This window comes from Lissotriton vulgaris, chromosome 7, assembly GCF_964263255.1.
Source record: "Lissotriton vulgaris chromosome 7, aLisVul1.2, whole genome shotgun sequence".
In the NCBI taxonomy this organism is placed as follows: Eukaryota; Metazoa; Chordata; class Amphibia; order Caudata; family Salamandridae; genus Lissotriton; species Lissotriton vulgaris.
This window is the reverse complement of record NC_141695.1, coordinates 1,080,680,824-1,080,695,815: the sequence shown is the minus strand read 5'-3', so window position 1 is coordinate 1,080,695,815 and position 14,992 is coordinate 1,080,680,824. Positions and strand designations below refer to the sequence as shown.

Genomic DNA, 14,992 nt, shown 5'->3' with positions numbered 1-14,992 from the left:
TGAACTAAGGGTCCATGACCGCCCTCTCTAAGTCGTCCCCCAACCCTCGCCCCCAAACCACAATGTTACTTGTTCAGCTGTCGACTCAAGTAGTGATCTGCAGCAATTGTCCATGTTCAGGAGGGGTGTAGTCCCCATTTCAGATCTGAATCCGAAGTCCGTCACACTCCTTACAGGCTATGATGTCGGATTTTGGGAGTCCGCAGTTTCCGCAGCATCTGCAGAATCGTTTTCAGGGGGAGGATTCTTCTTTGTGCGGGATCTCCAATTGCTCCTGCTTCATGACCGCCGGGGGGTCAGAGGAGGCCCCGTTGTGGAGGATGTGTCCGAGTCCCGACCTGGGGGAGTATTCACTCTGATCCGGACCGACTCGTCGGTCCAGGCAAAAACTTCCTCCGGAGTGTTGAAGTATTGGGTCTTGGATTGGAAGACCACCTGCAGGCGGGCCGGATACAGCAGAGCGTACTGGATGTTTAGGCCCCATAATCGCGCCTTGGCTTCAGTGAAGGATTGGCGCTGCTGCTGTACCAGCCTGGTGTAATCCGGGAATATAAGGATTTTATGATTGTCAAACAGCAGGGGCTCCTTCATGCGCGCTTGCCTCAGGATCGTGTTGCGGTCGTGGTAGTTAAGCAGTTTGGCGATCACTGGTCTGGGACTAGCTCCCGTCGGAGGTTTTTGAATCAGTGCTCGGTGCGCGCGTTCTATAACGAAACAGCGGGACAGAGAGTCCGGAGGGAGCCACCCCTCTAGCCAGTGGGTCAAGAAGGCCTCCATGTCACACTTCTCACAGCCTTCCGGAAATCCCACAAAGCGTAGATTGTTCCTGCGTGCACGTCCTTCAGCATCCTCGACCCACATGGCTAGGCCCTTCTGTATCCCCTCCATATGGGCCACCTTCTTTTTCAGGGTCCCTACGTCGTCTTCCACTCCCGTAATCCTTGACTCCGCTTCTGTAATGCGAGCCACCGCATTGCGCAAGTCCTGGAAAACATCGGCTCCAACCGCCCCAATTTTAGCGTCTAGCATATCCCTGGACTAAGTTATCGCCGCCATGAGGGAGGTGTATCAGGGCCCAATGTTGAGGGGCTCCCGGCTGCTCCTGCACTCCCAGTCGGCCCAGTGAATTTGTCTATTGGGCCTTGCTTCGAATTGTGCCCACTGTTGCTACCTCTCGTCATGCTGGTCTGTGGATGAAGGCAACAAGTCCAGGGCGTCGCGGGGGCGCTGACAGGAGTGTGGGTGTATGCTCCTAGGCCTACTGGCTCGGCCGCCTGCGCCGTACCTCCACCCCGCGCCGGCAGCAGCACGTCGTGCTTGCACCTCTTTTAACGCCCTGGCCGGCAGGCGAGGCAGTGCCGATCTCCCTGTCGTGCAGGACACCGTGAGTAAGGAGCCATCTAGGTGGCGTGGCCCATCCCAGCCGATCGACCTCCGATACGTAGCGCCAAAGAAATAAGTCCAATAGGAATCGAGGGGGGGGAGAGGGGTGCCTCGCCGTGCCCCCCGGCTCGCAGCGTCCCCGCGGTCCGAGCCGACCGCCGAGTGGGGCCCGCGCGATCTCTGTCGCCACCACACCTCGCCTGTATTGGAAGTTGGGGTATTTCAGCCGCGCTATTAGGCACCGTGACCCTCTCCCACCGCGTCGTGAAGCAGGCTCAAGCACCAGAGGGGCCAGACCGCCCGCGTTCCACTTCCGCCCGGCGGCCCAAAACTCAAGGCCCCAGCTGTCCACGTGCAGCAGGCCGCACCACCTCAGAGCTTGGATCTCCGTCTTAGGGTCGGGGAGACACAGGATTTTTGCCGGATAAGTGGTCGGAGGGACGGAGCTCGCTTAGGCTGCGTCCGCCATGTTCTCCGCCGTCCTATCATCAAGTTTTTGACAAATGTTTATCTCTGCAGCGAGAACAGTTGAGCTTAGAAAAACAACCTATTGAAGCTAAGAATATTTCTACGATGCTTTCCTGTCAGAATAAGTTATTACAAGATAAGTTAGAAACATATCAAACGATACCAGAACGGGCATCAGTCCGTGTCGCTGAATACAGATACAGGAAAAGGATAGGGCGAGTGAATAAGCGGAAAGTCCATTTAGCGATTGCCAAGGCAGGCTTAGATTTTGACCCATCGACTTGGGACTCCAACATCTCAGAAGGAGAGCAGCCCTTAGAGGAGGAGAGACAGGACAAGGAAGGAAAAAATGCTAAGAGAGTAGAAGCACAGCCCATTCTAAACTTCAGATCGCACCAGGGAACCCAGATGGAGTAATGTTAAATAGCCTGGAGGATTTTACACAGCACAAAATAAGTGATCTTTTAGTGAGGTTTAGACAGAAGCCTGGAGAGACGCTATTAGCTTGGATGGTGCGCCTCTATGATCATAGCGCTTCTGGGGTCATGTTAGACAAGGGGGATGCTGCCAAATTATTTACTCTCAGTACTGATCCCACTGTGCAAGGATACTTTCGAACTTTCCATGGTGATGATCAAACTACTCTGTTGCAGTTAGCTGCCTGGGGGTGTGGCCACAGGTACCCCACAGATTCAGATTGGCCTGGGAAGGAACAACCATGGTTTACCCTAACAGATGCATCACAAAGAATTAAGGAGGAGGTGAAGAAGCTGGCTGTTCTTGTAGGTGAGGCGCATAATTTGATGGGTCAGTTAATGACTGTGTCAATGCGGAACAAAATCATTCGTTTGGCGCCCCAGCATACAAAGCTGTGATAATGACTTTGTTAATTAATCAAACTGGTAATACCATAGGAGAATTAGTCGAGGCGGTCCGTGAGCTGGGAGAGTTTGGGAATGGGCCAAGCCACTCAGAGCTTCACGCCCAGAGTCCTGTACTGATAACAACCGAGTGACCAGAAGTGATATGTTTCTGGCCCTGTTAAAGGATGGGGTGTCAAGGAGTGAGATTGATGGTATTGAGACCAAAAGCATGTGGGAGATGTACCATAAGCGAGGACTTGATAGGAAGGAGGGGAGTAGGCATGTGAATAGAAAAGATAACAAGAAAGTGAGTCGCAGGGAACCGGAGCCTGAGGAGAAGCCCGAAAAATCAGGTCAGGAGAGAGAGAGGGAGAGGGAACCTCACGTGTGAGTGACAAAAGATAAAGGTTGGGACCGAGATTGCACAGACTCAGATGGGGACCGGGAAGAGGAGGAGTTGTTCCCTGAGGTTTACCCAACATTGTATTCAGATCAGCGCCGGGACCTGCACCGGGCAGATGCAGAGATGCGCAGGCAAAAATTAGATTCGGAAATGGGCCAAGCTCCGGTGCAGGGATGGGCTCGCAAAGATAATAGACCACATGTGAGGGTTGAGATCTATTGGAAAATTAGACATTTTCAGGAGGTGTGGGCTTTAGTAGACACTGGAGCGGAAGCCACATTGATACATAGCAATCCACGAAAATTTAAAGGACAGTATTTTACTATCACAGGTTTGGGAAGACAGGAGACACCAGCAGTGCAAACAGTAATTCAGATGAAAATAGGCAGACTTCCCAAGAGAGCATACACTGTTTTGATTGTGCCTATTCCTGAGTACATCATTGGCCTTGACATTCTGAAAGGTATGACCCTATATTTAGATGATGGATGCTAACAGTTTGGTTCGAGGCAGTACTTCTCGGTGGCTGCTGTGAGAGTGGGGCGCTTGAAAATTCCCCCAGTGAAGGTGCCCCAAGCAACAAAAGTAGTTCACATAAAGCAGTACAGGATTCCAGGGGAACATGATGAGTTTACCGCAACCATACAGGGCTTGGTGGAGGCGGGGGTGGTGAGACCAATTATCACGGCGTGGAATAACCTATTGTGGCCTTTGCGCAAACCGGACGGAAGCTGGCGCATGACAGTTGATTACCGCGAGATTAATAAGCATACGCCCCCGTTGACAGCTGCGGTCCCAGACACCATCACTTTGATTGATAAAATTCAGAAGCACAATGGGACATGGTATGCAGCACTTGATATTGCCAATGCTTTTTTCACAATTCCAATTGCCCCCGAGTCCCAGGAACAATTCTTGTTCTCATGGAGTGGTAGGCAGTACACGTTTTAATCTCTGCCTATGGGGTATTTACATAGTCCCACAATCTGTCACCGGCTGGTGGCAGAGCATTTGGACGAAGTGTCAGTCATTCCTGGAGTACAACTTTGTCATTACATCGATGATGTGTTGATTCAAGGAGAGACCCAAGAACAGGTGCAGGCTCAGCTAGACTGAATTGCAGAACACTTGCAAAGCAAAGGGTGGGTGATTAACCCAGAGAAGGTGCAGGGACCCTCCCAGAGTGTGAAGTTTTTAGGCATTCAGTGGCATCAGGGACACAGGGAAGTGCTGCCACAAGTAAGTGAGACAAAAGATCAAAGAGTTTGCAGTGCCAAAAAACAGGAAGGAGGCGTAGCGCTTCATTGGATTGTTTGGTTTTTGGAGGCAGCACATTCCCCATTTGAGTCAGATGTTGGCCCCTCTGTACAAGGTTACGTGGAAGAAGCATGAGTTTGAGTGGGGGGAGGCACAGCAACAGGCGTTTGAGTCAGCGAAGGAGGCTATACAGCTTGCCTTGGATTTATGGCCCATACGAGAGGGAAGCATTGATTTAAATGTAACTGTCCAGGATTAGTATGCAACCTGGAGCCTGTGGCAAAAGCAAGCGAGACAGAAAGTGCCCCTAGGGTTTTGGACAAAGAAATTACCTGATGCTGGAGAGCGGTACACCCCTTTTGAGAAGCAGTTGTTGGCATGTTATTGGGCTCTGGTGGATACCGAGCAATTGACCCTAGGGCACAATGTGTTTTTGAGACCTGAGATACCTATCATGCAATGGGTGATGAGCTTACCTAAGACACACAGAATTGGGCATGCTCAGGAAGCTAGCGTCATAAAGTGGAAGTGGTACATACAAGACAGAGAACGCGTTGGTCCTAAGGGTACCGCAGTGCTGCATGAGCAAGTGGCACAGACTCCTGTAGCAGATGCAGAAATGTTGCAAGATATACCTAAAGTGCGAGAGTCCCCGGTGAAATGGGGTGGGCCTTTTTCAGAGTTGTCCACGGAGGACAAAAAGCATGTGTGGTTTACAGATGGCTCAGCCAGATATGTGGGGACCAAGAGACATTGGAAGGCAGTGTCATATAATCTGGTCACCAAAAAGTTGTTGTCAACTACTGGAGAGGGAAGAAGTAATCAGTTTGCAGAATTGTATGCTGTTTACCAGGCATTAAAGCAAGAGCTCCCTGTTACATGTCACATTTACACTGATTCATGGTCTACGGCCAATGGGTTAGCCACCTAGCTTCCCACATGGCATTCTCACAATTGGATGATTCACAATAAGGAGGTTTGGGGAAAGGAGTTGTGGCAGGAAATTTGGGAATTGTTGTCCCATGGTACAGTTACAGTTTATCATGTCGATGCTCATTGCCCGACTGACTCACTAGAGCGTTGGTGCAATTCCTTTTCAGACCAAGAAGCGAAGATTCATGAAGCTGAGGTAGAGACGCAGGATTCTGACTTGGTGGGCATGGCTAAATGGGCGTACCAGAAAAGTGGACATTTGGGCGAGCGAGCCACGGGTAGGTGGGCTGAAAGTAGAGGGATGTATATTCCCCTAGATTTGATTAAGACTGCAATCAATCACTGTCCTGTTTGTCAGCATACTCAGCACAGACCAGTTCCAGAGGTAGTGAGAGGCCAGTTAGGCAGAAGGAAGTTACCAGGGCAGATAATGGCAAATTGATTTCGTCGGGCCGATGCCAATGAGTCAAGGATGTCAGTATGCATGCACAGTGATGGATACCTATTCTGGCTATCTCATTGCCTTTCCATGCAAGAGAGCAACCCAGTCTAACACTCGGAAAACATTGAATTTGTTGATCTTGTATTACGGAATTCCATTGCATGTCCAAAGTGACAATGGGTCACACTTTAAAGGAAAGATGGTGCAAGATTTTTGTGTGCAGCATAACATTGAGTGGATCTATCACATACCCTATTACCCACAGACAGCAGGTTTGATTGACAGAATGAATGGTTTGCTGAAAGAGCAGTTGAAAAAGCTGTCTGATGGGTCATTGAAGGAGTGGGGGGATCACTTTTTTGATGCATTGCAGATTTTGAACAACGGACCCCTTGCTGATGCAGAGACTCCTTTGATGCGCAGGTTGACCCCGGCTTTACTGATCAAGCCCCATGTGGCCACAAACATGATTCTGTATTGGAAGACAGCTCCCGGAGCTTTGGCTCCATATCGTGCCTCACCAGAGGCTGCCGGTCTTGATTTACATGCCTTGAGACTCAATTGATTGCAACCACGAGACATTACCTTGATTGAGACAGGAATTGGAGTTCAAATTCCCCCTGAGCATGTCGGGCTAATCGCTCCTCGATCTGGGCTTGCCCTTAAAGGCATCCAGGTTTTGGGAGGGGTTGTCGATGCCGATTACCAGGGGGAGATCAAAGTTATCCTATTGAACAGTGGAAACCATGATCTAATTGTGCAACCCGGTGACCGTGTTGCCCAAATGGTCATCATGCCGGTTTATGGAGGAAATGTCAGGAAGGGGACGGCCCCAGCCCTTCTAAATGTGCGAGGAAAGGGCGGGTTCGGATCTACTGACAAGAACCCAGCGGCAAAATTGTGGGTGGAGTCCCCAAACAAACCTCCTGAACCTGCAGAATTGATCGCTAAGGGCAAAGATAACATCCTATTCATCATGAAACCCGGACAGGAAAAGTGGGAAAATGTACCTGCTGAAAAATGTTATTTGCGAGAGTGATTATACCAGTTTGTTTTCTTTGTCTAGATTACAGTATGGCTTGCCGCTGCGATGCTTGCGCTGTGTGGTCGGTGTTTGGGCGTGTCCGGAGGGGTTCGGGAGAGTCGGGGATGCCGAAGGGGATCAACCGCCCGGGTCGGATGACAGCATTGTTGCAGCAACCGGATAACATCTGGACCTACTTGGCCGAGAATGTGCTGAACACTTCCCACTTCTGTATGAAAAATCTTTAGAGTACAGCTGATATGATATCAACGTGTCTTGTCGCCGTACCTACCCCTGCACAGGTGCTTCTGCCCATCTTCAACCAAACTAACTTTGATGGGGTAGTGGAGGAAAGTGATGTTCAAACACATCTGAGTCTTTATGAGTACTGTCGCTTTTGCCCGGAGGTTACAGATAGCCTCTGGAAGAACATGACGAGTATTGTTACCTACAATATATCGACTGGAGATGTTTGCTATCAACTAACTTGTGACCCTGCCCAAATTGACAAGGGTGGTCAATTGAAACTAGAGAAAAGCAAACAATTGACCCCTGAACAACAAATATTATGTCAGTCACGACATGCCAGTTTTTGTAGTAATGTTACCAATTATATGTTTTATAATCACACCGTATTAGCCGCTAGCCATGTTAACCATGTGAAATTACCTAAAGGATGGTTGTTCTTGTGTGGTAATATTTCATACACTTACATACCAGCTAGCATAACTGGAGGACCTTGTGCCTTATCACAAATAAGTCTTATGCTTTTACCCATGCATTCTGTTACATGCATTCACTCTTCTAGAGCTGCTATTCAATTACCTGAGGATTGTGACTCCGATATTGATTTGCTTTCGAGAACAGAATATACTAGTTTGGCTCTTTCCATTGTAGGAGTGCCAGGACTGTCCGTTTATAATGCCAGAACAATTGCTAAGCTTGCCTGTTTAATTGTGAAGAATCTCAATCATACTTCTGCTGCTTGAGCTGAATCATTATTAGAGGTTCAGGAACAAGAAAAGCTGTTTTGCAAAATAGGACAGCTGTGGACTATTTGTTGCTAAAACATAACCACGGTTGCGAGGACTTTGATGGGCTCTGTTGTTTCAATTGATCTGATCCTTCTACATCTATCCATGCACATATTAATGCTTTAAAAGATTTCGTGAAAGGGGTTACCCAAGACGTTGACCAAGGATGGTGGGATTGGTTGTTTGGGTGGCTGCCTAATTTTGGACAGCTTCGGTATATCTTGGGGGTTAATATAGTCATTATTTGCGTTTTTATCTCATTATGTTGTTGCGTTCAATGTATTCCTAATCTTCTCTCCGTTTTTCGTCCCCGATCCATGGTATTTTGGCCAATGGGGTATGATGGGTGAATCGAAGGTCAAGGGGTGGAATGTACTGCATTTGCCATTTTACACGTGCTAAATTACATGTTGACCTTGATTCCATGCAATGCTCTGATCTTCCATTTTGTTACATCACACTTCCATTTTGTGCTGCCGTGCCCTGTAGTTACACTTCAGCAGTAACATAAACATGTTTTTCACGTAAACCAGTACAAGCAAGTGCGAGGCATCTCATGAGGATGCCTCGTGAGGTTATGTTGTACCTTCAGAGTATTTTTGTGCATTCCATACTTATCTCTAGGACAGAGGGAGGATGGCCATGCAAAGCTCCAAGGCCGGAGATTGGGAAAGGAATGTCTTTTGCCTCTGCACAGCCCAAACAGAATCTGTCCAGGTCTGTCTGGGTGGGTCTGATGCAAAGATGGGGCCAGCACCTGTGAATAGATGGGCGAGAGCGCCTGCTTGAGACTTCTCAAACATATTGATTTAAACTATAAAAAGAAGTGTCTGTGGGGTGGAGCTCAGGAACTCAGTCTTGGAATGGACGCTCTCGCGGGACAACTTTGGTGCCCGAAGAGATTACTCCCTGAGCCCCGGTCTACGGGTTCCCGACTTGGTGTTCAGTGCTTGGCCAAGGATGTTGAAGTCTCCGGTGCTGCAAATGAATCTGGTGAGGGGCTTTGTACATTAACTGTTTATATACCTGTATTCACAGTTTCATATTTATGTATATAGTGTGGTGTATTCATTGTTTATGGCCTTTCACTCTGTGTCTAAGAATTTATTAGCTTCAGTGACTTATTGCCTTTGCCTACAATCTTAATAAAACTCATTTTTCACCTCCAGAGGTGTGTTGAAGTTTCTCTGTGAGTAAGTGGTGTGCGTAAGTTTAGATTACGCAAGTGGGCAAAGCAATACAATCGTGCACATCCGAGATACATTCAATAAGTATTTTTGTGTTCAAACTGACTGAAAAAAAGCTCCATGCCAGACCCTCTTCTCCCACATAAAATCAACTATATAGTCTACTGATCAATAACGAAGGGCTACCTCTCCAGGGTTGTTCAAGAGTTTGGCTCTCGGCATTGACGTACTGCTTACGTAAAATAATGTTGCTGAAAATTGTCTTTAACAATTGTCAGTACTTTTCTTTGAGCTTTCCTTTCTCAAACTCCCTAACACGGCCACTAAGCTCCATTAGCACCTGCACACTAGCAGGCTCATCTACCCGACGAATACTGTAATTCCATAAATTTAAACACCCATCTTTCAGGAGAAAGATTCCTGTACTCCATAATTGATCAGGAGAGTAGTTTGACGATGTAATGGAAAACTCTGATAAATTGTTATGGTTCTCATTTGGAAAATCCCTAATGAATGAAATGGTTCATCGATATTAGAATGATGAGACTGCATATTTGATAAAGGCTGCTATAATAAGTATCTGATAGAGAATTCTAGCCACAGATACCTTACCTTTGAATTTCCCCAGGCGTCAGACTGACTCTGGAAATGTTTTCATGTGCAGTACCCCTGTGTGCCGGTAGGTGGTGTCGATCTGCTCCACGTGGCTTCGTCTGGGCGGGAAGTGACATCCACAGTACCTATATAGGTGCCACACAGGCGTGCTGATGTCAGTTCTTTTCTTTCAGCACCAGTCAGCACTGATCCATTTTTTAAAAGAATTTTTCTGATGTTTTGTCGACTGACTTTAAAGTAGTACATCCTGGTGTGTCAAGGATATCATCTTGTAAGACAGGTTTTAAGCCTTGCCGCACCTGTTGCCAGCTGATGTTGGTGTAGAGCCCTGCACTGCACCTGTCTGTGGTATCTGGAGCACAACCATGACACCAAGATGTACCCTGATTCCTGGGCCATGGTCCTGAAGGTTTTGAGAGAGCAGTGCCTTAACCTGATAGGACCCCGGCACACCACTCCATGGAAATCGAGGTCCTGGTCGAGGGGAAGCTCCCGGTTTCTTTCACGGAGCCTGAAGTCTTCTTCCTCCCATTCAAAGTCCCAAGGACACTCAGTTAAGAGGCACAAGAAAAAGAGCAAGAATTCGAAGTGCTCTTTGACTTCTAGTCGTCTGTTAGCAGATGAGGTAAGGCAGCCTTGGCACTCGAGGCATTGTTCTTTGGAGTCTGCACCTGGGCTGAATCTGTGCCTTCCTGACTTTCCAGAAGCGACCCCCAGCTCAACTCAAAGAGTTGTATGAGGCAATGTGTTTCATTTATGGGCGGCCCATCACTTTCATCACGCCTTTGGGCCCAGGAGGGTCGAAGGGGGCTTCTCTGGTTCAACATCTGTAGCTCTGGTGGGCCCCCAGGGATCCATTCCCAGATCCGGACTGACGCCAGTCCTACCATTGCAACCTCCCCATGCTGCAGTCCCGATGCTCCTGGCAACCACCGGCTGCTCCATTCCCATTGTGACCCCCAACTCCGACATGGAGCCGGGTGGGTTCCGCTCGGTGCTGACTCTGACAGGGACTGCACTTCCTAGATCGGGGGCCTGAGCTCTTTTCCCATGTGCTATGAGCTATAGGAGAGGTCACTGGACCCTAAAGAACACCAGCCATACGTAAAAGACCTTAAAATAGACTGGTGTGAGGAACTGGGCGACGCCAGTGGACTCGATACTTCTTCAGCTACTGGCATGCTTTCCCCCCCTACCATGGCTACGTATGCTCGAGCCCGATCAGCAATGTTGGTGCAGAGGGAAGCTGAAGTTCTTGACCCTCACCTGGCCTTAGTGTGAGTCAAGACCAACATCTTGACAGAGGTTCCTCATCGGAACCCCTACACCCATTTATTGATGCCCTCACTGATGTCCTGTTTGGGACCCGGTCCTAAGCCAACATGGGGGCTACTGTGAATAGGACGATCACCCGCAAACATCACTCTGCCAAAGGTGATCAAATCTTCCTCACCCAACACCGGAGAGCTTGGTAGTCCAAGCCTCGACTTCCCAGGGTTCTTTGCCTACCACTCCCTGCCAAGTCCTTAGGCCCCTCGGCTGCCCCAAGTCACCCCGTCTGCCTTTCACCCTTTTTGTGGTTACAGAAGGGGCTTCCAACAGTGCCAATACCCTACCAGCAATGGAGTCACACATGCTCCACAGCCTCTGTGTGGACGAGGGCGAGGTAACCTCCCACCCCTCGGCAGCCACAGCCTCCAAGCCCTCCTAATCTAGCCCTTTATGATCATGGCCGTCCAGTTGGTGGGAGGATCCTCCATCACCTGCCCCACTAGCAGTCCATAACATCGGATTGATGGGTCTTGCAGATTTTCCCACGTGCTACTCCCTCTCCTTTGAGACCACCCCACATCATCTCAGGACTGGCTGACGGAGAATTATTTGTCCTTGCTCTGCGAGGAAGTCAAGGCTGTCTTAGCAAAGGGAGCCATAGTGCAGGTTCTGAGGCCGGAAGGAGGCTGTGGTTGCTATTCCCACTACATTCTGGTCCACAAAAAGGACAAGGGCCTTCGTCCTACTTTAGTATTTGTGGCCCTCAACTTCTTCATAGGTTAATGAAAGGGCTCATCCACCTTTTTTCCCCCATCACCATTGATTTTGCCTCAGTGGGACCTTAATTTGTGCTGCCAGTTTTGATGTGTGCTCCGTTTGAGCCTCTACACAACTGTCCACACAGACTTCTCACGCTCAAAACCGCCTTTATGGTGGCCAATGCATTTGCCTGTAGAGTGATTAAGCTGTACGCACTGTCAGGCAAGCTGTTGTATCTCTCTATCCACACTGACAAAGTGGTGCTTCGCACAAGGACCTCCTTTCCGTCGAAAGTGGTCACACCATTCCATATAGGACAGTCTGTCACCCTACCTCCCTTCTATACTCCTCCACATCACTCTAAAGAAGAGGAGCGACTCCACCGTCTGTCGCCAAAAAGAGCATTTTAATTCTACCTTGACCGCTCACGTGAATCCGGGTGCGCGACCAACCGTTCCGGGGGTACGTTGGTGCAAAGAAAAGTCAGGCGGTGCAGAAGCAAATCATCTATCGCTGGGTTGTGCTTTGCATCAAAATCTGCTACGCATTGGCCAAGAAGCAACCTCTTGAAGGCTTGCAAGCTCATTTCACAAAAGTAACTGAGGTCAGCGCACCTGAGTCGCACTTATATAGTTGCTGCTGATGCCACTCCTGGTGTGGACGCCACCGCCACGCAGAGCAGATCGATGTCACCTACCGGCATGCAAGGGTATCGCACACGAAAAATCTTCCGAATACAGTCTGACGCCTGTATAAATTCAAAGGTAAGGAATATGTGGCTGGATATACTCTCTACCAGATAAGGCATTACCAAAAGTGAGTAACTTGTTCTCCTTGCACATTACATAAGGCTAGCAATCCAATGTAGCTGTGGAACTATTTGGTGAGTCAGTGAAATTCATGCAGTCCACTATTGATTCCAGAATTATATGGTGAATTCAGCAATATCCATCCACAGAACTCTACTGCATCTTGTTAACATATGGAATGGAAAAATATAGACTACAAAAATTTGTATTAAAATGTAGCCAACCAAAATATCAACCAATCATATATATCTGAAGGGATCCTGCCTCAGACCTTTCCAATTGCTCACCTCTCTTAAGGGTCTACTGTAGTACCATGTAGTCAAGCCTACCTTTGGACGGAGATTATGGCATCTGAGGTGAATGAAACAATATTAAGAGAAACACAGTCCACCAACGGCAAGAAGAGAGCTCTGGGAAAAGATTACAGACACCATAAGAAGGTGGCTCACAGATGCACTTACAAGAAAGCTAACAGCACAAGAACTCTTCCTGACCAGAGCATAGTCCTGTACTCAAGATGGTGAGCATTTAGAAAAACTCAGTATCATTGAAGAGTCCAATTCCAAAATGACACCCATGCCTGTGAAATGTTTCTTCTCATATTACAAACCAGTAGGAGCCCACAGAATTGAAATCACCTGGCAGTACTGTGAAAGGGTGCTTCAGCTGAAAGCATTGCCAGTGCTGCTATTAAAACCCATCATAGGAAGTGTGGCCAACTGGGTAGTAGAGTAGAGGTATCTCTCACCCTCTCTGCTTTTCCCATTTTTGGTGATTATTGTGATGATTACAGGTCCCAGTCTACTAGGGGTGAACCTGAAAGTGTGCCCAGTCAAACAGTGGCCTTCTTAAACTCCTCTAAATGGCAGTAAGCCCCTCTCAGTGACTTCATTACAGCAGTGAGCATCCATCCAGTAGAAGGGCTAGTAAAGAAGCTTTGAGTCTTCACCAAACTAGTAATGGCTGTACTGATTCATCGGTTCCTGATCCTTTCTCGTTCAAAACGAGGGATCGACCCTGAAGTTTCTCTACTTCTCTGAAGACATCTGACTTAGCTTTTTCAATTTCCTTTTCTGAGAGTGGGGGAGCCCTGCATGGAGAACTGTACTGTCTTCCCTTAGCACATTGAAAACCCGACGCAGGGTTGTAGGCCGGTTTTCCACTTACAAATTACACATGGATCAATTGATTCACACAGTTCCTTCATTTACAACAAGGCATCAGCTTTCACAGTTTGCATGTCTTCATGTAAGGGTTTACGTCTAGTCAAGTCAAGTCATAACATTTATATAGCGCACTACATACCCAGAGGGTTTCAAGGCGCTTAGGGAGGGGAGGTGGATTATTTGTCAAAAAATCCACGTTTTAAGCTGCTTTCTGAACGCTAGGTGATTCTGGGTGAGGCGGAGGTAAGAGGGGAGTGAGTTCCATGTTTTGGCAGCCAGGTATGAGAAGGATCTGCCTCCCATGGTGGACTTGTTGATGCGAGGTACAGTGGCTTGGCTTGGCTGGAAGAGCGAAGTTGGAGGGGGTGTATAAGGACAGTCGAGAGTTGAGGCAATCTGGTCCGATGTCGTAGAGTGATTTGTGTGCGTGGGTAAGCAGTCGGAAGGTGATCCTCTTATTGACGGGTAGCCAGTGGAGGTCTTTAAGGTGACCAGAGATGTGTTCGTTGCGTGGGATGTCTAATATGAGCCTGGCTGAGGCGTTTTGGATTCGTTGTAGTTTCTTCTGGAGTTTAGCTGTGGTACCTGCGTAGAGGGTGTTTCCGTAGCCAGTCGGCTCGTGACTAGAGCGTGGGTGACTGTTTTCCTTGTTTAGGAGGGGATCCAGCGAAATGTTTTTCTGAGCATGCGAAGAATGTTGAAGCAGGAAGAGGATACGGCGCTGACTTGTCTGTTCATAGAGAGTGAAGAATCCAGGATGACGCCAAGGTTCCGTGCGTGGTCTGTCGGGATGGGTGCATTTCCGAGGGCTTCCGGCCACCAGGAGTCGTCCCATGCAGAGGGGGATTTACCTAAGATGAGGACTTCTGTTTTGTCTGAATTCAGTTTCAGACGGCTTTGTTTCATCCATTCGGCGACTTCTTTCATTCCTTCGTGTAGGTTAGTTTTAGCGGTGCTGGGGTCCTTGGTGAGAGATAGGATCAGTTGAGTGTCATCCGCGTAAGAGATGATGTTGAGGTTGTGTTGGCGGGCGATGGCCGCGAGGGGCTCATGTATACGTTGAAGAGGGTGGGACTGAGTGAGGATCCTTGCGGTACGCCGCAGATGATTTCAGAGGCCTCGGACTTGAATGGTGGGAGGCGGACTCTCTGGGTTCTTCCGGTGAGGAACGAGGTGATCCATTCCAGTGCCTTTCCTTGGATTCCGATGTTTCTGAGGCGTTGTAAAAGGGTGCTGTGGCAGACTGTGTCGAAGGCTGCAGAGAGGTCGAGGAGGATGAGGGCGACTGTGTCTCCATTGTCCAGTAGAGTTCGAATGTCGTCTGTTGCTGCGATGAGGGCGGTCTCAGTGCTGTGTTTGGCTCGGAAGCCAGATTGT

General features: G+C 48.6%; 1 protein-coding gene and 1 pseudogene across 1 annotated transcript in view; both read left to right on the top strand.

The window, feature by feature from the left end:
• Positions 1 to 14,992, top strand: part of LOC147702949 (uncharacterized) — a 4,293,369-nt gene that overhangs the window by 1,759,951 nt on the left and 2,518,426 nt on the right. The window lies entirely within an intron of this gene.
• On the top strand, positions 6,899 to 8,157 carry LOC147702951 (uncharacterized; annotated as a pseudogene).